Below are 24,989 nucleotides of genomic sequence, written 5' to 3' on the forward strand. Positions count from 1 at the left end.
GTCTAAACCTCAAGATGCACGCACTCAAGATGCACGCATTCGAAACTTTCCTTAGCATGGAGAACATCGATATCTGTGCAGTAACAAAAACCTGGTTCAGGGCTCCCGAGAGCACCCCAGCACTACCAGGTTATACCTCATACCATGCTTTTCGGCCACAAAACTTGGACCGAACCACAAAAGGAGGGGGAGTATCGATATTCATCAAAGATACCCACACCTCCAGGTTGGTGGCAAAGCACGAAGCATCAGAGACTATCCATGTGCAACTAACAGTGGATAAAACTGCCTCCCAGTTTATAGCCTGCTACAAACCACCCTCCCAAACCCAGGAACCCCACTCGGCCTTCCTGAGAAAACTGGAAAATATGAAGGTCTCTTCAAACACCATTATATTGGGTGACTTCAACTACCCAAACATAGACTGGGAGCATTACTCTAGCTCCAACAACCTAGCCCAAAGGTTCCTAGAATTTATAAACTCAAATGCTATGGAACAACTTGTTACCACTCCCACAAGAGGGGAAAACATACTGGACCTGATCATCACCAACATGGGGACTCTATGCTCCAGACCAGAAGTGTATCCCTCACTGGTAAGATCAGACCATAAACTAATCTCACTGGATATTCACATCCCGACCCCACCCCTCTGCCCAGAAAACCACAGTGAAAAACTTCTCTAAAGCAAATTTCACACTCCTCAAAACCAAGGTGGAATCCTTCAAAGCCCCCGGGCCTGTGGAAAATATGGCCCAGACTGCAGAATCCTTTATAAACGCATTCTATGAACACCTTCGGGAATGCATGGATCATGCGGTCCCAAATAAAACCAAGACCCAATCCTCCAAAGGCAGACGTCCTGTCTGGTGGACCCCAGCCATAAACAAACTATACAATAGAAGGAGGAAGCTACTAAATGATAGAGCAAAATTCCAAAAAGTGAAGGCATCACTGATCAGTATTAGCAAAAAATGACGGGCACTCATAAAATTGTCTAGGGCCAGCTTCGAGAGAAAAATTGCACAGGACACTAAGGATAATCACAAGGCTTTCTTTAGTTATGTTAGGAACCTGGGAGGGAATTCCCAGATATGCTCAGAATTAGTCCAAAATGACAAAAAATACACTGAACCCACAGACATTGCCAACATCCTAGCTGACAGGTTCAGCACAAACTTCTCACCCCCTCCCCACTAAAAGGGCAAATATCTGTCCCAGCAGAGTGCTTCCCCCCTGACATCTCAGATGCTCAGGTAAGAGCTGCCCTCTCCAAAGCAAAAAAACACAGCATCAATGGGACCAGACAGTGTCCCGGGCTGCGTCCTACATGAACTCCAAGAAGAGCTAAACCCAAACATAAAACTACTGTTCAATCTCAGCCTTACTACAGGATATGTGCCCAAAGAGTGGCGTACAGCAACAGTGGTCCCTCTCCATAAAGGTGGTGCCTCAACGGATCCTGGAAACTATCGCTCCATAAGCCTGACTAGCTTGGTCTGCAAAGCTATGGAAAGGATCATCATGGACCTCATAAATAAAGATATTGGGGACCTACAGACACTGGATCCTACCCAGTTCAGCTTTGTTAAGGGTAGAGCCTGCCTCTTAAACCTGGTTGATTTCTTTGAAACAGTCACCAAGGTGATTGATGAGGGGAAGGTGGTCCACACAGCCTACCTGGACCTCTCAAAAGCCTTCGATACAATACCCCACTCAGGCATTATAGATAAGCTCACCAGCTTAAATATAAACCCCTATGTCACTAGATGGATTGCAAACTGGCTCAAGGACAGAACCCACATGGTTAGAATTGCTGGAGCCATGTCAGACTCCAAACCAGTTACAAGTGGTGTCCCTCAAGGCTCAGTCCTGGGACCTCTGTTGTTCGGTATATATTTCTCGGAGGTACAGGTCAACACAGAAGGACTGTGGCTGACCAAGTTCGCAGATGACTTCAAACTGGGTGCCATAATCAACTCTCCAGCTGACACAAGCATCCTCCAAAAGGGCCTCATAGTAACAGACAACTGGTGCCAGAGCCATGGCCTCAAGCTAAATGCCAAAAAGTGTAAAGTCATCCCCTTTGGCAAAAACAAAGTGCCCACAAATTACCACATAGGTGGTAATCCATTAAGTACAGAAGAAGTAATTAGGGACCTGGGGACCCAAGTTGATAGCAATCTCTCATTTGACAACCACGTGGCCAAAGTGGTTAGAAAAACATTTTATATAGCCCACCTAATCATGAAGGGATTCACATCTAGATCAGGGAGGTCATCTTGCCTCTTTACTCATCCCTCATCAGGCCCATAATTGAGTACAATGCCCCTTTTGGGATGTACCTTACCAGACACCTGCAGCAACTGGTAAGACCCCAAAAGTATCTCACCAAGAGGATCAAGGGGCTCAAACAGATGCCATATGCTGCCCGGTTAAAGAAACGCCAGCTCTACTCAGTGACATACCGCCTGGTCAGAGGCGATCTGTGCCTGATGTATAAAGCCATGTCCAACCCGGAATTAATGGACATGCTGCACCTCAGAAAATCCAAATCCCATCGAGCTATGCACTCGAGAGACTTGAACCTCAGCACTGAAATAAATAGGACATGCTGGAGGGACAGATTTATAACCCAGAGGCTCCCTTCACTCTGGAATAAAATCCCAGTCCAGGTTAGGCAGAGTCCCTCATTGACTCTCTTCAAGAGGAATCTTGATGAGTGGATGGGAGATCGTAGGTTTACCCCGGATATCACTTCTGTGTCACTGTTAGACAGAGGCACAGTATACTAACCTCGAAAAAGGGCATAGCAAAATAAATTTAAAATGGGTGGCGAAAGCCAAACACATTCTGGCTAGGCTTATAAATGCCCTAGGGTAGATAGCCTAGTATGAACCTATGAACCTATGAACCTATAAGAAACTTAGAGTTAAAGTAAGTAACTGCTTCGTCTCGAGGGAACTGTCTTCAGTGAGACCAGTCACATGACTTGAGCTTGCTTTGGAATTTAGTTTGATTAACATTCTTATTGCTCCTTATAGTTTTGAAGGTAGGTAGCTGAGGGATGTCATTTTTTTTTGCCTGAGTATATAGGTGAGGTAGGGATCACTTATATCCTCAAGTTGAGTGCCTGTTTTATACATGTGGGGGTGGTTGAATCCAGTCTAAAATACTTTCTTTGTTATGGGGCTTACTGATTCTGGTGGGGGAAGATATGACCTGGGTAAAGTTATACAGATTTAAGTGGGTGGTAGGGGAGTCTGAGGAACAAGTGTTCCAGTCGATGTTCAAGTCCATAACCACTATGGTTTCTTGTGGCCAGTTTATGGATTGCCATTGGAGGATGTCCTCTAGGGTATTTGTGTTGTTACTTGGAGGAATATAAATGCAAACAATATTTATAGATTTATGTTTGTTAATTTGCATTCCACCACAAGCTTTCTTTATGTACCTCATTCCCATATCTAATCTGGTTGCATATCTGTTTTATAGTCCACACACATGTTATTTTGAGATGCTGCCATTCTTCTTAAACTCCAGCTATTCACTTTCTTTCTGAGGTACTAGAGCCCTGAGTGTTCTCTTGAACTTGTGTACTTTCACTCCAACATATATTTTAACTCTCCCTGTTTTGGTGGGATGTTCCTATTTTTAGCCCTGATTTCGGATGTCCCTATTTTTGGAATGTCCATATTTTCAAGCTTGATTTATCCCCTCATGCAGTTGTCTTAATCCACATCACCACATGTGATTTTTGAAGCTGCCTAATACATAGAAAGCCAGACTACATGACCAACATACCAGTGGCAAAAGCAATTTAATCTTACAACTCCCTTTTTCTGAAGCAAAAATCAATTATTTTGTGTGGTAGAAGTTTGTGATACAGTTCATTAAAGTATACAGATTTTACACAGTCCCTTTGATAATATACTTATATTTTTCCATCATGTGTTTCTAAGTAGTTTAAAACATTTCTACTAGAAGCGGGAAAAGTTATGTGTTATATTGTATTAACATTTTATGCTAATTAAACGTCCAGATTTTTAGCTGAATGTTCCTATTTTTCAAGGGCCTCTGTTCCTATTTTCCATCACTGCAGGTTGACAGGTATGAGCGGCAGTCAACTGTTAGGTCTTCAGTCTAGTCTCTATTGACCTGAGAGTCTTTTTGTCCACTGCTTACAGCTGATTGTGGCCACCAGAAGTTAATGCTGGGGGATGACTGCTTCACTGGGTATGACTTTCCAATCTCTGATTCTACTATAGTGCCCTTTCTTTACTAGGAGGAAGAACATCTGAGTTGCATGTTGTCCACTCTTGTATGTGATCTTGTGATTGTTTCATAGGCTCACAGGTTCATATATATGTACTAGGCTATTGGCCCTAGGTCCTATATAAGCCTAGCCAAAAAGGTACCCTGGCTTTCGCACCCAAGAAAATTATTTTACTGTGCCCTGTCAAGCAGAGCCACAGAAATGATTCCCCAGTGTGAATTTCCTATTTCCCATCCAATCATCAAGATTTTTCTTGAAGAGTGCTAATGAAGAACTCTGTTTGACATAGATAGGTAGTCTGTTCCAGAGTATGGAAAGTCTCTGGGACAGGAATCTATCCCTCCAGCATGTTCTGTTTATTGTGGTGACAAGGTTTAGGTCCCTAGAGCATGTAGCTCAGAGGGATTGAGATTTCTTTAAGTGGAGCATGTCCAACAGCTCTGTGTTTATAGGTTCATAGGTTCATAAGCTGGTACTAGGCTATCGGCCCTAGGGCCTATACAAGCCTAGCCATAACAATTTTCTGGATATTTCTTCCCACACTATTTACTTCCTGGACCCCTGTCTAGCAGGGCAACTGATGTGATCCCCAGGGTGAATTTCCTTTCTCCCATCCAATTGTCAAGGTTCCTTTTGAAGAGGGCCAAAGAGGAGTTCTGCTTGACATGCATGGGCAGTCTATTCCAGAGTCTGGGAAGTCTCTGGGTCAGGAACCTATTCCTCCAGCATATTTTGTTTATTATGATGACAAGGTTTAGATCCCTGGAGCATGTGCTCTGAGGGATTGGGATTTCTTTAAGTGTAGCATGTCCAACAGCTCTGGGTTTGACATGGCCTTGTATGTTAAGCAGAGATCGCCTCTGAGTAGATGATATGTGACAGAGTATAGCTGGAGTTTTTTAAGGCGGTCAGCATAGGGCATCTGCTTTAGGCCTGTGATTCTTTTAGTGAGGTATTTCTGCAGCCTTTCCAGTTGGTGCAGATGTCTTGAGAGGTGCATACCAAATGGGGCATTGTATTCTATAATGGGTCTAATGAGGGATGAGTACAGTGGGACAATGACCTCTTTTTTTCTGGATGAAAAGCCCTTAGTGATGAGGTGTGCCACATAGAAGGATTTCCTGACTGCTGTGGCGATGTGGTTATGGAAGGAGAGACCACTGTCCTCCTGTGTCCCTAAGTCTCTTATCACACTTTCAGTGTTTAGTGTACTGCCACCTATGTGGTAATTCACAGGTACATTTTTTTCCCAAAGGGGATAACTATACATTTCTTGGCATTGAACTTGAGCCCATGGCTCTGGCACCAAGCATCTGCTTCTGTAAGGCCCTTTGGTAGAGTATCCACATCATTTGGAGATTCAATAATGGCTCCCAGTTTGCAATCATCTGCGAACTTTGTTAGCCAGAGTCCCTTAGTATTGGCCTGTACTTCAGAGAAGTAGATGCCAAACAAGACTGGTCCCAGGACTGAACCCTGAGGTACTCCACTTGTCACTTGCCTGGAGCTGGATTTGGAGTCAGCTACTTTTACAATGTGGGTTCTGTCAGTAAGCCAGTTGGCAACCCATTGAGTGACATAGGGATTAATGCCCAGCTTAGTAAGTTTATCTATGATTCCAGAGTGGAGGATGGTGTCAAAGGCCTTGGCGAGGTCCAGATAGGCTGTGAGGACCACCTTACCATCGTCCACAGCTCTGGAGACTGATTTGAAGAAGTCACTCAGGTTTAGGAGACAAGATCGGCCCTTCACAAAACCAAACTGGGTGGTGTCCAGTGTTTGAAGGTTGCCAATGTCTTTCTTTATAAGTTCCATGATAAGACGTTCCATGGCCTTGCAGATCAGGCTCATCAGACTGTGTGGCTCTGAGGGATTGGGATTTCTTTAAGTGTAGCATGTCCAACAGCTCTGGGTTTGACATGGCCTTGTATGTTAAGCAGAGATTGCCTCTGAGTAGATGATATGCGACAGAGTATAGCTGGAGTTTTTTAAGGCGGTCAGCATAGGGCATCTGCTTTAGGCCTGTGATTCTTTTAGTGAGGTATTTCTGCAGCCTTTACAGTTGGTGCAGGTGTCTTGAGAGGTACATATCAAATGGGGCATTGTATTCAATAATGGGTCTAATGAGGGATGAGTACAGTGGGACAGTGACCTCCTTTTTTCTGGATGAAAAGCCCTTAGTGATGAGGTGTACCACATAGAAGGATTTTCTGACTATTGTGACGATGTGGTTATCGAAGGTGAGACCACTGGCTGTAGTTCCCGGGATCCAAGGTGGATTCCCCCTTGTGGAGTGGGATAAATGTAGCTGTGTACCACTCAGTGTTGCTGAACCATGTTTTGGCCACCATCAAGCCACTGGAAAGACAGAAGTCTAGAATGCCCTACCCATTATCAATGCCAACTCATGTTTGACCTGTTTTATCTAAGAAATCCTGTAACTGAAGCCTGAATGCACTCTTTTCCTTGCTATCACAACCCTGCTGTGTAGTATAAGCTGAGATTATGAATAGTGCCCTATCCTTATGATGGAGTATGATTTTCATGAGTCTATCACTAATTCTGATTATATCCTTCACTGATTTCTGAAGAGTCTTCCTCACCACAATTCCCACAAAATTTTTAGTCTGTCTTCCCCCTGAGTAGTAGACTCTGGATCACAAGCCAAGTGGCTTCGCTACATTGCCTTTCCATATTGTCTCCTCTTTTTTTACTGTGGAATGTGAGAGCAATTACTTTTAATTTGCCGTTAAAAGCTGTATAACTTTCTATGGAGTATGATTGTCTAGTGTTAAAGACTAACCATGTTGCTTTAGTCTAAAATGTCTGCTTCAACAGTATATTATCTGAAGGGTTATGTTTCAATTTCTAATATAAATGTGTCTGAATATTTGTTAAAAATTCAGTTTCTAATGGAATGCACAAATGATCTTAAAATAACCCAGGGAAAGATCCATATTTAGAGACTAAATTAGCATATAAGCTTGATATTAGAAAATAATCTATTATAGCCCATGGTTCGGGACTGTTGAATAAGATGTAAAATGGGTTCCATTATGGTATCTTACTCTTCAAGAATCTGCTAGATCCAAAGCTTTCATAATGCCTTTTAATATCCTAACCTTTTCATTGAATTGAATATCACGTAATCATGGCATTAGAAAGAAATCAAACCTGGCTCGTGATTTTTGGCTGCTGAATAAAATGTAAAATCATTTCCAAGAGGTCATCTTTCTCTACAAGAATCTAATAGATTCAGAGCTTATATAATTTATTGATTTTTTTCATAAACAGAACTGAATTAGTAATCAATTTTTTTACATCAGAAATGTAAAGTTTGATTCTATTCAATTACTTTTATAAATAACTGCTGAGTTTACTTTGAAACCAACTGACTAAAGTCCAAAAGAGTTTTTTTAGCATGGCACATATAGCTATATGATTATAATTTGTTGTTTGCCATTTGGATAAGTGATGTCTTCTGATGGTTTCTCACTACATCTATTATTTTATTATTGTAATCTCTTTCAATTCTATAGTTAGTCTGATACTGAAACAAAAAGAAAAAAAATAATGCATTTCTGCTGAAGTGATTCCATATGTGAGCTACTCATATGGCTTTCCTTTAATGAAACCAGTTGTATGTCCATGTTATAAATTAGGGCCAAAGTAAGTTTCAATTCAAAGGGATTTGGATACAGTATCATTAGATACTCATGCAGCGGTAGTGTTGTTGCCTCACAGCAAGAGGTTCTCCCATTCAGTTCTCAGCTAGTGTGCAGGGAGTGCCTTCTGTGGGGAGTCTGCATGTCCTCCCCACGGGTCGAGTGGCATTCCAAATGACATGCGTGAATGGGCGGGCCTTTGTTGAAGGTTGGGCATCGAGCTGGCAACTCGGCACCGTAAAAATCTACTGCCAATCATTAGCGGACCGGAGTTCCGCTGTGGCAACCCCTAACCAGGAAAAGCCGAAAGACAACATTATTAGATACTCATAGTATTACACAAATTTAACAAAATACTATTTATGTATCAAATCTAAATCTTAGATTAGAACAATTTAAGCTTAAGAATGTTTTCTGTGGAAAGAAAAGAAAAACAACATATTAGAAGTGTAATAAATTTGTAATAGCTTTAGAGTGATTACATTAATTAAATGATCTTAAGTAAAAAGTAATATCTAAGTGTATTGCCTAATTTTCACATAGTGAAGCAGTTACTTACTCTGGTCCTAATCCTAACAATACTCCTAGATGCACACAGCAGCTTTAACATGTTTAGAGCGACAACAGCAAACCAGCAAAATGAAACAGAATAGTATCTCTAATGATGTTCCATATCTAACAACTTTAAAGTAGGATATGTACAGGTCCTATTTCTATCATGATGCAAAATCATCCCTATGCAACAGTATTAAACTCCTCACTTATCACTCAGATGAGATGAAAATTATGAAAATTAATTGATTTCTCGCCTGGTATGTTTATTTAAAACTACAAAAATACTTAAAAAGCTGAGGTGTTTAGAACATGTTGACATTTATTTTTAATTATTTTTAACTAGACCCACAGATGATCATAGACTGAAGATCGAAGCTCCTGTTAAAAGTGGTTGAACTGGCACAATATAGTCCTAGTTGAAAAGCAATAGGGTAATATCACTGTTTTTTTTTGGGGGGGGGGTGTTGGAGATTGTTTTCACTTGATGACAATGAGTCATTCATGGGAGAAAGTTCATGTGTAAATCAGCCAGTAAGATAACACAGACCTCAAGTACACCTCTATAAACCAAATGCTATAAATCATCCAATAATGTATGATGTGTCAGTTATATTATTAGTCAAGTAAACCTTGGCTGGTTAACAAAATGTGATAATAGCTTCATATTTCTCTTTTTACCTTTACAGTACTTAATTATCCAAATTTTTCTAAAACTCTTTGCCTGTGTGTAAAAATCAAAGATCTACTTTACAAATTCAAACATTAACTGCTAAAGATTCACAAACTCACTACTGGACATCTGACTGTCAGTAAGTTTGTGATCAGCGATGAGCTCAAAAATATATATCTGTACAGGGGTAAGCCCTAATGCAACCCATGATGCAGAGGCTCTGTTACCCACCCTTGAACTATAAATACACTGTTTCCAAGGACATACAAGCATGGAGAAAGTATATTTCTAGACACAGTCTGTGTATTTGTGTGTCTCACACTAAGCTGCAGAGATAAGTTGTGAGAAGCTGAACAGTCAGTATACATTTGTTGAATAGGTCCACTGTGTGGGATTTGCTAATTAACATGTAACTCACTTGCTTAGGCTGTAATTAGTATGGATTTAACTCACTTGCTGAGTCCTCAGTAGTGCACTAAGTGCAGTTTCGCTCAGCTCTATGCACTGTCGCATAAATAAGGTAAGCATAAGCAAAATTAATATTTGTGTCTGTATTTTCCTGATATTGATCAAACATCGAACATAAAAAGTGAAGAAAAGGTTGCACATCCTATACTCAAGCACAGGACCATTAAGACTGTAGCCTTACTCATACATGTGCTGCCACAGGAATAGTTGAATAATAAGCATACTACAACCTGTCTTTCATTACTCCATTTTCCATGGGCATTTTCCATGGGTGCACTAAGTGCACCATCGTGCAAACATGGGAAAAGAAAAAAAATGTAACCTGACACCCCCCCCCCCTTATGTGATCACTCACTGTTGACATCCATCAGAAACAAAAACACTGTAGAAGTGCCTACATGAAGTGGATGGGTCTATATTACATCATCAAAAAATCAGTTAACTGAATGGCACGTCGAAAATGCCATTTGTCAAATTCACTCTTGTGGGAGGCTGTACCCCCCAAGCCTTCCCACTAATTATCTATACCAACTCTGAGATCACAGTAGAGTGAGGAAAGGGAAGATTTTCCTATCTTTCCTGCACCACAGTCTCACTATGAACAGTTCGATGAACTGCATTTTTGATATAAGTGCCGTTCGCTGAACTGGCTTTTCAATAATTTAATAGGGACCTGAAGTGGACATCCCTGTACAGTTACTCCTTTTGGTGATTCAACAAATCTACTGAGTTTTGAGTTCATTTGCATCTTTACCATACTGGCAACCTGGAATCTACATGGTTAGTAACCCTGTAAGTAGGAAAACTGCATGTGAACACAATGCTGTAAACACAAGGCAGTGTACTACTTTGCCTATACATGTGATACATACTACATTACACTTACAGTACAGTGGAATATTCTGTTTCATGAGTTTTAAACATTTTAGCAGTTTGCATTAAGTACAAGTTTAGTCCTCATTTTAGGATGGGGGAGCAAAGGTTCATTTATGTAATGGCAGTTAAAATATTTATTTATTTTTTTTGGCTGACTAAACACATGCGTTTCTCTTTGGGCAATCTTTTCCATCTCTCTCAACTTTCTGCTTTGAAAGCCTGCATTTGTACTTGTTTTTTTCCTGTAACTAGTCTAGTGCAGATACAGATTCTTAGTTTTAGCACTTGAATTTGCTTATTCGTGCTCAGCACTTGTTCAGAACTTGTTGTAAGCACTAAATAAGCTACTAATCACTATAGCAGTAAACCTTCCTCATTAACTAGAGAAAACACGTGTTTACTTACTTTTCTCATTTGCTTAGAGAAAAGAGCTCTTGTACTCACTTTCCTCACTTATCTAGAGGAAAATAGTTTTTTATTCAGGCATGTCCAAGGGTCAGCTCCCAGTGTTCTCTCCTGTCTATCTGATGAAGATGGGCATCTTGGGGCAATGTAGAAATTGCCTCATGTACACAGAAAACCCTCTCATCCTACCACCCAACACTACAACTTGTGAGAGATGCACTTATCTAGCCAAACTGGAGGTAAAGCTCTCTCCAACCAAGACTGAACTTGACATTCAAGAGGAGAAGGTAAACACTTACACCACACCACACTTATCACATAGTCTCACTAAATCTACACCACCAAAATCTACTCATAGAAACACAAAAACATTCATGGAGGCTGCCAATAATAATCTGCCCAAGCAACAGAGACCTCCAAAGCAGAAACGCAAGCAACTTCCACCCCCCAACACAACTGAAATGACAAATAGCCCACAGACTCAGTGTGCCACTCAACTACAGCCAATAAGGCAAAACAACGTATCCAACACACTAGTCATAGGTGACTCTATAGTCAGGCACACTGATGTCCCACTTACCAGGCTAAACAAGGAGAAGGTTACTGTCAGCTGCCTGTCGGGTGCCAGGATCCACCACATAACCCACACACTCAGGTCACTCCACAACAAGTACAAATATGACTCTGTCATTGTCCATGTTGGTGTGAATGACCTGAGACGTACCTCCCTGGACTACATGAAAAGAGACATGGAAGAGCTCTCTGATCTTGTAGCCCAGGCGGGTATGACCCTAGCTCTGAGTAGCATTCTGCCATCGCCCAGAATGATACCACAGTACAAGGACAAAATGATTGACTTCAACAATTTGCTGAGCTTCTGGTGTCAATCTAGGGGATCCAGTATCTGTCTGCTTGGGATGACATAGTCGACAGGCCATGATACTTTGCCAGAGATGGCCTGCACCTTTTGCCCCTGCAATTCTCGATACTGGCTAAGGCTCTTGCCTCCCCTATAGTGCCTTTTTTAGGCAAGGTTTAAATGACAAATTCACCACCGTAACAGGAACAGGCAAGCAAAAACTGAGGGTAATGCTACTCAATGCTAGAAGTCTAAATCTCAAAATGCACTCACTCGAGGCACTCCTTAAAATGGAAAACATCAATATCTGTGCAATGACTGAGACCTGGTTCAAGGCTCCAGAGAGCACCCCTGCACTTCCAGGCTATAACTCATACCACACTTTTCGGCCATGTAACCTGGACCGGAACACCAAAAGCAGAGGTGTGTCCATATTCATTAAGGATATCTACACCTCCAGGCTATTATACCTATTATAGAGTACAATGCCTCTTTTGGAATGTACCTCACAAGACAACTTCAGCAGCTGGAAAGGCCACAGAAGTACCTCACAAAAAAGGATTACTGGCCTCAAACAGATGCCCTTCACTGACCATCTCAAAAAACTCCAGCTTTACTCCATAGCATATCACCTACTCCGAGGTGATCTCTGCCTAACATATAAAGCTATGTCAAACCCAGAGCTGTTGGACATGCTACACCTAAAAAAATCCCAATCCCTCCAAGCTACATGGTCTAGGGACCTAAACCTTGTCACCACAATAAACAGGACATGCTGGAGGGATAGATTCCTGTCCCAGAGACTTCCCATACTGTGGAACAGGCTACCCATCTATGTCAAGCAAAGTTATTCATTAGCACTCTTCAAGAAAAATCTTGATGAGTGGATGGGAAATAGGAAATACACCCCGGGGATCACTTCTGCATCTCTACTCGACAGTGGCACAGGACAATAACTTTCTTGGGTGTTGGCTAGGCTTACATAGGACCTTGGGCTGAAAGCCTAGTACCTAGCTATGAACCTATGAACCTATGATCATGACTAATGTTGAATAGTTATTGTCAAATCTTATAGTTTTTTTTTTAATTTTAACTGGATAATTAGTCCATATAGCTTTTAAGACTGAATCCTTATCTTGACCTGAGAAAAGTCTTTTGATCACTGACCTTAGAGAAGGTGTTTTTTTTTTAAAGATGAGTTAGGAAGTAATCTATGTGCCCTTTTGATGTCAAAGGAAAAAGCTTTGGGCAGGTTCAAAGTTTTAGGCAGCCAGGTATTAAAGAATTGAATCATACTGTCTCCCTCTTCTTTTTCAGAAATCCCGTAAATCCTGACGTTATTCCTTCTAGAGCTGTTCTCTAAGTCTGCTATTTGCTCCTGGAATAAGTTGTTTTGTTTCAGAAGAAATTCAGTGTTATTCTCATTTTCAAGTAATCTTCAATTAAAATCAGGCATTGCCTCTTCTATACTCAAGATTTGTGATAATTGTTGTTTAAGAGAGGTTAACTCAGCACTTCAAGTTGTTTTTTACATTCCTCTTTAAAATTGCCCATTTTGGTTTCAGATTTATGTGTCTTTACAGATAACTCACTGATGTTACTTAGTATAGCCTGTACGTCTTTTTTCATTGTACTGTCCTGTATGCTTAGAGTGGCTCATTCTGAGACAATTAGTTCTTTCTAGTTTTAAGAACCAAAAACACACTGTGCCAACAGAGGAACAACTCAAACTCCAATAGTGTAGAAAAGTTTAATCACCGCTTTCGTAAAAACTTCTTCAGAATAAATACACAACAAAATCAAAGCTGTTTAAATACACTTCAAATCAATTAAAAAACACCAATCATTCAATTAATAAAATGAAACAAGATTTAAGAAGACCTTGTTATAATGTTAACTTCCCTTCTTCTAAAAAATACTTAATATTTATACTTTCATTCAGTCCTGGTGGACTGTCAGCACCCAGTCTTAGTTGCCAAAAGGTCTCCCTTCTTTCAACCATATTTTTAATATTTCCCCCTCGCAAGTCTTTGCTAATATACTCTAAAATAGCAAAGGAAAACTTTTTAAACATAGTACACTCAAAAGTGTACCTATGTTGTTGTTGTGTCTTTCGGCTTTTCCCAGTTAGGGGTCGCCACAGCAGAACTCCGGTCCGCTAATGATTGGCAGTAGATTTTTACGTGCCGAGTTGCCAGCCCTGACACACAACCTTCAGTGAAGGTATGCCCATTCATGCATGTATCCGCACAGAAGACGCTCTAACTGAGAATTGAACAGGACGTCTTACTGTGAGGTGATAACACTACCACAGCACCACCACCACTCCAAAGTGTACCTATATAAAGCATTATTGCTGTCTTTGGTTTTAATGGCATAACAGTGTCCCTTAATATGTTCGCTAAGCTGTCTGGTAGTCATACCTATATAAAATGCTGTACAACCAGAGCACAGAGCAATGTATACTACATAAGATGTATTACAAATAAACCTACCTGTTGAGCAATATCCTGGATTTGGTGAGAAACATTTTTGTGATTCTGCTCACAGGACATGGATTATAACTAGGGGACTTCCTCTCTATGTTTATTCAAAAAGTAACACAGCATAACTGCAGAACACAAAGTTTCCAGAATTTATTGGATGCCAGGGATAATTTCGTTAAGGATGTCATGACTACACAATCCTCTAATTCCTCCTTGAACACAACAGAACTAGAGGCAAAGCTCTCGACTGACTCCAGCTTTGTTATTTGGTTATTTGCAACAGAACTTGTGACAAAGCTAATTGCATTGGAATTTATTATTATTTTTTTTTCTTATTTTTACATTTGTTAAACGGGTTAGTCTGACTGGGCTCAGAAAGTCCTTTTTCAGTGGAGACTCGAGGAGAAAAGCTCCAGGAAAGTAATTAGCAAAAATAAGAAAAAAAAGAGCTATTCAAGTTGTAAGATACTTAGTACAAAAACAGAGAAAGAAAAATATAAAACAGGAATATTTACAAGGCAAAAGTACTGTATTTTGAGAATGCAGTAGCAATAGGTTTGAGAAATTTGGTTAGCATTAAGTTATATACAAGGAAATATAGCAATGTCTTAAAATAAAAAAAAATATTTTCTAATATGTAATATACAATTCCGAGTAACATCAAGACATAGTATATCAAAGATGCATTTAATAGCACAGGTATTAACTGCAGTGAGAGTAATATGTATAGACAGTTTAGATAGGAAATACCAGGCAGATATGTGAATCGAGAGAAGAAGAAAAATTCATTAGGTTATTTCCTGACAAGTACAGATCCATGTGTGCTGGAAATTAAATTTTTGCTGCTTTTTGAACTCGCCACTTTTGGTAGTGGAGCAAAGGGACAATGGAAGTTTGTTCCATGAGCATGCAATTGAATGACTGTAAAGTATTTTTCCAATATTTCTGTTTGGATTGGTCACCTGAAGTAGGTTTTGTTGTGTACTTCTGAGATCACCATTGGGTTTGTAGGGTGTAAGTATGGATGTAAGGGCAGGGCAGGATTTGGGGCTATTCAGGATGCCATGTGCAATTTGTAGTTGTGATATTTGAAGCATGTTGGGGAGCTCAGGACATCTTAAGCTTTTCAGGGATTTACAGTGATGGGATTTGTAGTTATTACTGTCTGAAAATCTGGCTGTCTTGTTATATGTGGTTTCTAGTATGGTTAAGAGATTATTTTGGAGGTTAGTAAGCATGGGAGCACCATACAGCAAGGATGGTAGAATAAATGTTTGAGCTAGTATAGGTCTAGATTTGTAAGGTATTTTTTTGTTATTGCTATACAGAAGACCTAGTTTTTGACTGAACTTTTTGATACAGTTTAGGATATGTAGGTCAAATTATAATTGGTTACTTGTTGTAACACCAAGCAATTTGGTGTTTGAGTCGGCGGTGATAATTGTATTATCTAAGGATGAGATGGTGAAGTTTTCTTTAGCTGGATTGATGTTTCTTGGAAGGAAAAGGAGAAGCCTGGTCCTTTTGGGGTTAAGAAGCAGATTATTTTCAATTAGCCATTGTTCTAATAGGTGCAGAGATTGTTGAGTGACAGTGTGGAGAATTTGTATGTTGTCGGAGGTGTTAATAATTGTGGAATTGTCTGCATACCGTGTTAAGGTAGAGTGGGGTCAGGAGACATGGAGGTTATTTGTAAATATATTAAAAAGTAGGGGGCCCAGGATATAGCCCTGGGGAACCCCGGTCTTAACAAGATTGAAAGTGAAGAATGATCTTTGTCATCTGATGGACAGATATCTGTTTGAGAGGTAGCTGTTAAACCAGGAGGTAGTGGAAGTAGAGATTTGCAGGTTGAAAAGTTTAATTAGGAGGATGGGATGGGAAACAGTATACAATTCTTTGTATATGTCAAGGAATAGAGATGCTATGAGTTTATTACTATCTCTGGCTTGGGCAATGTTGTGTGTGAAAGATAGAAGAGCAGTGGTAGTACTTTGCAAGGGTTGGAAACTGTGCTGTGTGGGTGTAATTAGGTTTGCCTGTAACAGGTAGTTTAGTATGTGTCTATTTATACATGTTTCCAGTATCTTGGATAAGGGGGATAATATGGCAATAGGCCTGTAATTTGAAGGTTCTGTAGAATTTACTCCCTTGTGGAGGAGTATTATGAAGAAGCTTTTCCATATATCTGGTACTGTATTTTCTTGGACGGATCTATTGATAAGTATAGATACAGGGCATGCTATGGATCTGGCTGCATGTTTGAGAAAGAATTGAGGGAGTTTTTCAGCTGATGGGGAACGGGATTTGAATTTGTTAAGAAGTGATCTGATGAAGGAAGTTGCTACGGGTGCCAGGGAGAATGAGGGAAGAGATAAGGTTGGAGGTGGAGTCTTAATATCGAGAGTGTCTGGTTTAGTAAGCTTTTCTATTGTTTCGATGAGAAAGTTGTTAAGTAGGGTTGCAGTTTCACTAGAAGGTTTGTTAGAGAAGGGGTTTATTGAAGACAGGGTTCCCTGCAGATAGTAATTTGTTTCCTGAGTGCCAGAATTTCTTTTTGTAATGTGGGTTACTCAGAGATTTTTGATAGATTTTTTTTTTGTCCAGTAGGACCTGCTTTTTTGTTTGATTGCAAAGCTGTTTACATAATTTCAGGTGCAAAGTTGAGTTGTTAGTTTTTCCATGCTCTCCAGGCACTGTCTCTGTTTTTCATAAGAGATCAAGTTGCCTGGTTTAGCCATGGTGCATAATTATATTTTACAATTACATTTTTCTAAATTACATTTAGAAAAAAGGTTTATTTCTTTTTAAAAAACTTCAGGGGCAAAGGATGAGCTTTGAAGGCCATCTGAAACTAAATACTGTTCCCTGTGGTCTACACATTATGAAAATGCCTGCATATAGCAATATGTACCCAGAACTTTTACGTAACAGACAATTGTTAAATTTGAAAATAGAAAATGAATATATACAGTATAGGTCATTAATGAACAGTTTTTACACCAACAGAAAATAATCTTAGGCATGAAATTAAGATCTACAAATGGGTATTGTTATGAATGCCTTGTTTCATTGCCTACAAAGTGATTATGACATGCTGCTAGATAGAGTGGCCAGTTTTGAGGAACATTTAATAGCCACTAAGAAGAGTAAGAGTAAGATTAAGAGACAAATAACTGATTTCGAGGAAGGTGCTGTTCTGTCGTAAAACAAATGTGATGGTTATTCACATGAAATTCACTATAATCAATTTGTTTTGAACAACACGACTTTGAATCATGCCACTTCATTTTCTCAAGTTGTAGAATGAAACATCTCAGAAGTGACCCCTGTGACTGTCAACACTACACCCATCACTGATGCCACTATTGTTTCAGCTCTTGACACTTTGGAGTTTCCCCCTTTACAGCAAGAGACATCACTTCCCATGTGTAAACCAAAAGGAAGAAATTGAGGCAGAAGCAATATGAGAGGCAAGAGAAGAAATTATCAGAGCCCCAAGTTGCGGAGTCGGTCCAGAAAACACAACGCTAACTACATAATATTTCCTCTCTGAGACTGAATTATGACTCTTGAATGGAGGGATGAAGTTCATACCTGCATAAGATGCTAATGTTGTTGTCTAGTTGACTGGTCTCAGGTTATTTACTCGACAACTGAATTTAAAATTGCTTTTTAATGACAATGGTTTAGATACAAGACAAATACCCTGATAACCAAGTACCTTCATTCTTGTAAGCAGTAACATCTACAGGTTTTTCAAAACATCTGTGAATAAGAACTATATTCATTTTTTTCAGACAGTTCATGGTCCCATAACAATTATTAAAATTTAGCTAATGCAGATATGGAAGCTTTAAAAACATTACAAGACAATAATAATATAGTAATAAAATGTGCAGATAAAAGTGGAGCTGTTGTAGATTTGGACAAGTCCTTATACATTGATGCTATTTTTAAGTTACTAATTGATATAAATTCTTATCTTAACCTGAATAAATGACAAATATATAGCATTACTTTGAAAATAAATAATGATGTGTACACTATGGATTTGAATGGTTACCTGGCACTTGAAATATTGAACAATTTTTAATTCAGAATCCAAGTATACCTATCATAGTCTGCCTAAAATATGTAAGAACAAGTTCCCACCCATGAGACCCATGGTCTCTTCAAGAGAGTGGATTACTCAACTGATTTCAATGTACTTAGAACAGTCACTAGAAAAGTTTCACTATTACTCTAAAAGTTACATTAAGGATAGTTATGAATTTTCATCAATTACATGATTGGTATTCCTAATATCCTAGCAACAACCTTTTATCTTTTTATTTCATTGAACTAGGAGCTAGATTCCATAAAGTTTGTAGAATTCAGTGCATTACATCAATATCAGCTTCAAACATGCAGATAACATTGTAGTATGTTAATGTACAACAAGAAACTCAGAATAGCCACAATGGAGTATAGCAGTTACAATGATACACTATAGAAATCCGCAAGTAATCCACAATTAATAGAAATGGTTGTCCAGTCACATTGTATAGTACCAAAGTTATGGAAAGATGATCACAATTCAAGAATCTTGATAACTGTATAGACGGGTCTATATTAAAAGCCTGAAATGACAAATGCTTGAATCTATGTATATCAACACATAAAGGTCGATGTACATAAACAGCGAAACATGAAAACTGCAAAATTTGAAATGCCAAATGAGTTCCGTCATCAGAATGCACCACACAGGTAAGTAAAAAAATTACACTAAATAATTGCTTTAACACGTTTTTGCATGGGGGCAAACCCTTCTACACCCCACACCACCCTACCTTAATATACCAACTCTGAGACTGCACTACAGTGGGGGAAAGGATATATTTCCTTATCCCCACCATCACGCTGCTGACCAGAAAACACATTCGGCATTTCGAATTTCGCAGTTTTCATGTTTCGCTGTTTATGCACATCGACCTTTATGTGTCAATGTATATAGACTCGAGCATTTGTCATTTTGGGCTTTTGATATAGACCTGTATAGACATATAACAAAATCTGAACAGTAAGGTTAAGGACAACAACTTAATATAACTGACTCAGTTATGAGAACAAAAAACCCTACTAGCTATGCCAATTATACCCATGTAAGCCCCATGGCATTCTTAACATATATTTGCAGGAGTAGACACAGAAATGTCTCAGGCAACTATGAATATTTCCATATGTCATCCACTAACTTGTACACATGCTTCAAAGCTGCAAGACTATTTATGATATTTATATTTACTTCACTCTTTACAGTAAACTCAGAGACAACTGTGGATATCTATAAAATACATGTACCATTAAAATATATTGACTTGGACTTACAGATTCCGATCGAATCTACAAGTTTTCTAATAAAAAAAATTAAAGGAGAAAGGTAATCACAGTCATATCACTAAAGGTAACAGTTGCTAACAATGGATTCAGGACCTATGTGGGGAACACAAGTAACACACACACCCAAGGAAAGTAGGAGGTAGAAAAGAAGATGTGGAGTATGGGTGAAAACGTGTGACACACAGGGATGTTACAATAGGAAAATCTGAGGGAAAGTCAGAGGGGTATGGGTATTTTTTTTTGTGTGTTAAGAAAAGAAGGAAAGGTAAACATTGTGAAAGAGGAGGTGAAGGCCATCACAGCAGGTATACCAATAGAACAAATAGCACAACACAAGACAAGCAAATGTTGGAAAAAAAACAGTAAGGACAGGTAAGTTACACAGACAGCACACTGTACAACACAGGCAATGGAAAGTTGGCAGACAGGGTGGTGATGCATACCAGCCATGGTGATCTGCAGAAAAACATATCTACCTTTGCACTATCATGTTATGATATGTTGCAAAATATATGGCAGTCATACCTGGATGCGTATAAGCAATGGTAGCCATCTGTTCCAAGGTAATAAATTAAGATCACAGTGGACACTGGATAAATATGCACATATCCAGTTAGTCCATCAGCAGTGCACGTGTAAGCCAAATTACATCACACATGTGAAAATGCAGGTCTAACAATGGTATATAACGCCAAAGGACAAAAGTAAACCTATGATCATGCATGTGAAAGGCAAACAACCAAGCACAGTGCCAAACAGAAGTACTGCAGAAGAGCAACAAATGCCGTTGCTTACACAAGTAAGTGTACACAACAAAACAAATGCATAATGGAATGTGTGCATGTCACATATATGCTATGTCAAAGGCAACACACAGGTGTAGATGTGTATGCATATCTGTCAGTAGCATAAATGGAATGTACGTGAATCAAGGTCAATACACATACATACACCAATGACATGTAATAATATGTTCAAAAATGTAACAGTACAGTATAATGAATATAGCAGGTTGTACAAAAGGTTGGGAAAAAATTATACTGGATAACACACAAGCATAATGAGAACAAGGATGTACTGCAAAAATTAACCAGCAACTTGTGTGCATATGTCTTGTATTGTACAATGTTCATACATGGCATGTGCTCACTGTGTCGAATTAATAAATGGCATTGGACAGTAGTTTTAACAAAGGAAAACACAACTACAAAAAATAATAGGGAAATATGAAGGTGGGAGGGAGGTGGCAATGTAGGCCCACATCAGGGTAAAGCAGGACATGGTAAGCTGACACAGTGCAAATGCATATATAAAGCACACAGGGTTTTTTAGAAGCCACACACATATACACTTAATCAAATGGAAAATGTATGTCAAATGGCCTTATGGATTGCTGATGTCCACAGAACTTGGCATGTAGAAAACATACATACATACAAAGTAATGTGCAATCATGTCTCATCAGCATACATGGGTAAGACAGCTAAAAAGTAAAAGCACATATATATATATATACTATCATGAAAATGTCAACTAAAGAAACAGGACTGCATGTCAACCATCCTGCTCATTATGGACACAGAACACTCCTGTGAGCATCATTGCAGTGCATCAGCAGGAAACCACTGAATCCTCACATATCAAAGGTACCTGTATGTGTCATTATGTATCCGACTATGTGGAGTATGTGCACACACACACACACACACACACACACACACACACACACACACACACACACACACACATGCACACACATGGTCATTTAAAGTGCACAAAAATTTCTGGAAGGAGCATGCCAATATCACTATGTCATGGGTGTGGAAATGCTGTATACAACAACCACATTGTAATGTACTATGAAAAAATGTATTAATGTAACATTGTGTAACAATTAACTTTACATTGTTGTTTGATGCAGTCACCAAAGGAGGACTGAACATAGGCAGGATATACTTGTATATGAACCAAATATAGTCCAAAAAAGAGAATACACTGTAGGGATGAAGTGCCTCCACACAACAGCAAAAATAACGAAAAATAGAATGAAAGGCACACCACAACAATCGAAGCAAACCTTTAGGCAAACCACAAAATCTTTATTGTCAGTAAGCGCTTTCACGTCCAATATGATGCTTCTTTAGACTTGTATATGAACCCACATAACATCAGTATTGCCAAACCATGACACAACACCACATCATAGCAGTAGGACATCATGACAACTGTCATACAAAAACATGTGGAATAACATGTCTGTATGTTGCACATACCTAATATCGTAAAACAGAAATCCAAGGCATAGCACGCTGTTAGTGATGAAGTATGTACACCATATGTTGTCTGTCAGTCATCCCAGTAACACACATGTTTACTGGCTACCTCTTGCAGCAATATCTGAAGGTTAACTGCCACAACGCATGGACAGATGAATGTGTGTGGAAAGTGGTATCTGGTAATGTGTGTCATGCACATATTGAAACCAAAGTATATGTCACACAATAATAACACACACGCATGACAGATACTTGGTATGCATGCACAAAACTGCTAATACAGTCCAATCAATGAAATGGCAATCACCATGTTGGCAGTATAACACAAGTGGTACAAACAGACAATACACACCGACCAGAGGGACCAGGCTGATGGAGATCAGAGTCTTGAATGATCTCATGAGCTATCACCCTGAATGAATCCCACAAAGCCCATGTCATCTTTTCAAAGAAGGTCCCCTTCATGTCCCTCATCTGTGGTTGGAACACATCAGTCATGACCTCCTGGATCTCCTCCCAAAAATTGTCTCTATCCTGATTGTGTTGATGTGTCCTCCGGGGTGAAGGCAGGATGTGACAGGAAGTGGTGGGTCCAGATGCCTCAGCATTGTCACTGTCATCATCATCATCATCATCATCATCATTGTTCTCCTTAGAAGAATCTGGCACTGGCCTCACATTTTCATGTTGTCATCTTTGGATTGGAGAACATCCAGGAGTGCCATGCTGTGTGAAGATTAATTGGAAAACAGAACAAAAAAAGCAAAGCAAATGTCTGTCATGCAGAACAGTCCCATGCATATCATAGCACAACACAATATGATTATGATGGCAATTTTCACAGGGACTAATACACTTCCATTATGGACAGAGTTACCTATGACCCTGTATGTAGTGCTCCTAAAAAGGACAACATATTCTTATCTGAAAAATTCTATATGCTTAGACACACACACACACACACACACACACACACACACACACACACACACACACACACACACATGAGTCATTAGCTTTGTAAAAATGTATAAATGCTGAAATCAACATATTATTCTGTCTGCATTCAGTGATTTATATGAACAGCCATAATGTGTCATTATTTTAAAAAGTGACCTGACAATATTGCGGACAATAGGCAAGCCATATGACAAATTTCTAAGACAGACACCATGATATTTGGCTAAACACACATCAGTATAATGAGTACAACACTAAAACCAATTTGTTATGTTGAAACAGCACAACTGTTGGCATATGAGAATCTAATATATCTGTTACTAACAGTATTGTATGTTAACAACTGTATTCATTATCTATAAAAACAAGCAGCAATTGGTACACTGAAAATTGAAAACTTATGGGATATGCTTACTGATACTGACCTGCCACAAGCAAATGGATATCTGCTCAAGTGTCAGTCAACCTAAGTTGTAATACTGCATTTAGAAAAAACACTGACCAGGTTAGACACTGATGCAGTGCAGGGTGTGATGAATATGGACTGCTGCAATCAAACGGGTATCTGTTGAAGTGTCAGTCAACCTAGGCTATAAATATGCTTCTATGAAAACACTCAAGCTGTCCGACGCAGTCCGACGCAGATGCAATACTGCTGGTGAATGGAAGGCTACACCACACAGTCTGCAAATACTAACAGAGCAGACACCCAGTCACTGTGTGAATAAGTAGGCTATGCACAACAAATTAATCTTTGGAAAACACAGTATACCAAACCATGCAGCATAAGCAGTAATCAAAGCACTTACACTTGTATCTAAAACATTTGCATTAAAATATGTGTAACAGATACACAAAAGCAACTGTCATTTATGTTGTAGAGTATGCTTAATAAAATGAGTGCTGAACAAATTGATCAAAAATGCATAAAATAATCAACATTTTTAGATTTTATCCACAATTATAAGCACAGCTACAGTGTGATGATTTCACATGCCTTACCGATGCATGGTGGGTATTCCTGCATTCTAATCAATAAACATGTTATTGCAGGCCTGAAAACAGGGTAAGATGCATTTCAGTTCATAAAATACATAAAATAATCAACATACGTCTCTCTCTTTGCTGATTCTTAAGCCTGTGCATCTGCTTGATGCACATGGTTCTGTTCTGACTGCACTCCTTATTACCTGAAACAAGACAATCCCGGGGTACATTGATTAATGCAAAAATGCATACATTTTGGGCCTTTCATAGCAAAGAAATAACAGCTATCAATACATAACTGAAAACATATGTGTAAGCAATGAGATGGGTGTTACCTTTTAAATTAAATAAACGTTTCTGTGTAATTGTTTAGGAGAAATAATGTAAGGCAGTTATAAATGTGTTTATATTGCCAAGGGTATACCTGTAGCCAACACTTATATTAATTTAGTATTGGCTACATTGGAAAATACATTTATTATCACTGACAGGAAAGAGTTTCAAACTAATGCACTATTTTGTAAGAGATTTCTGGATGATGTATTTTTGATATGGAGTGGTGACATTAATTCCCTTAATTTATTTATAACATATACAAAACACCAAAAATCCACAAACAACGAACTGTTAAACTGGAACGGAACACAATAAAAGTCGGCCAAAAAGAGTTAGTGCTATTTATTGTAAGTTACACTTTCAGCTAGGGCAATGCCTAGCCTTCTTCAGACAAACAGTTAAAATATGATAAACCAATGCCTTTTATCTAATAAAGTTAGCGATGTCATCAATTAAGCAATGTGGTTAGTAACCATAACAACATATTATTGCAGCCTACTTTTATATAACAAATTGTAACTCTTTAACTTATACAACAGGAAAAAATAAACAAAACAGTATGCAGTCCTATCTCATCTTGTGTTTAAAAACACATTTTAATGTGTGTACGTATTAAAAACTAAGTTGTACCAATTTAATAACAACATACTCTGCTTAAAATACCTAATAAAATTCATACTAAATAAGTTAAATTCATAAAAATACTTATGAATCCCCTGGTTCTCCATTGTGTAAAAACGACTGAAAACGTACCTAATTACACAAATGCTGCATAAACAAACCTTTAA

Source organism: Protopterus annectens, chromosome 3.part0, assembly GCF_019279795.1.
Source record: "Protopterus annectens isolate FY-2018-M chromosome 3.part0, PAN1.0, whole genome shotgun sequence".
NCBI classification, from domain to species: Eukaryota; Metazoa; Chordata; order Ceratodontiformes; family Protopteridae; genus Protopterus; species Protopterus annectens.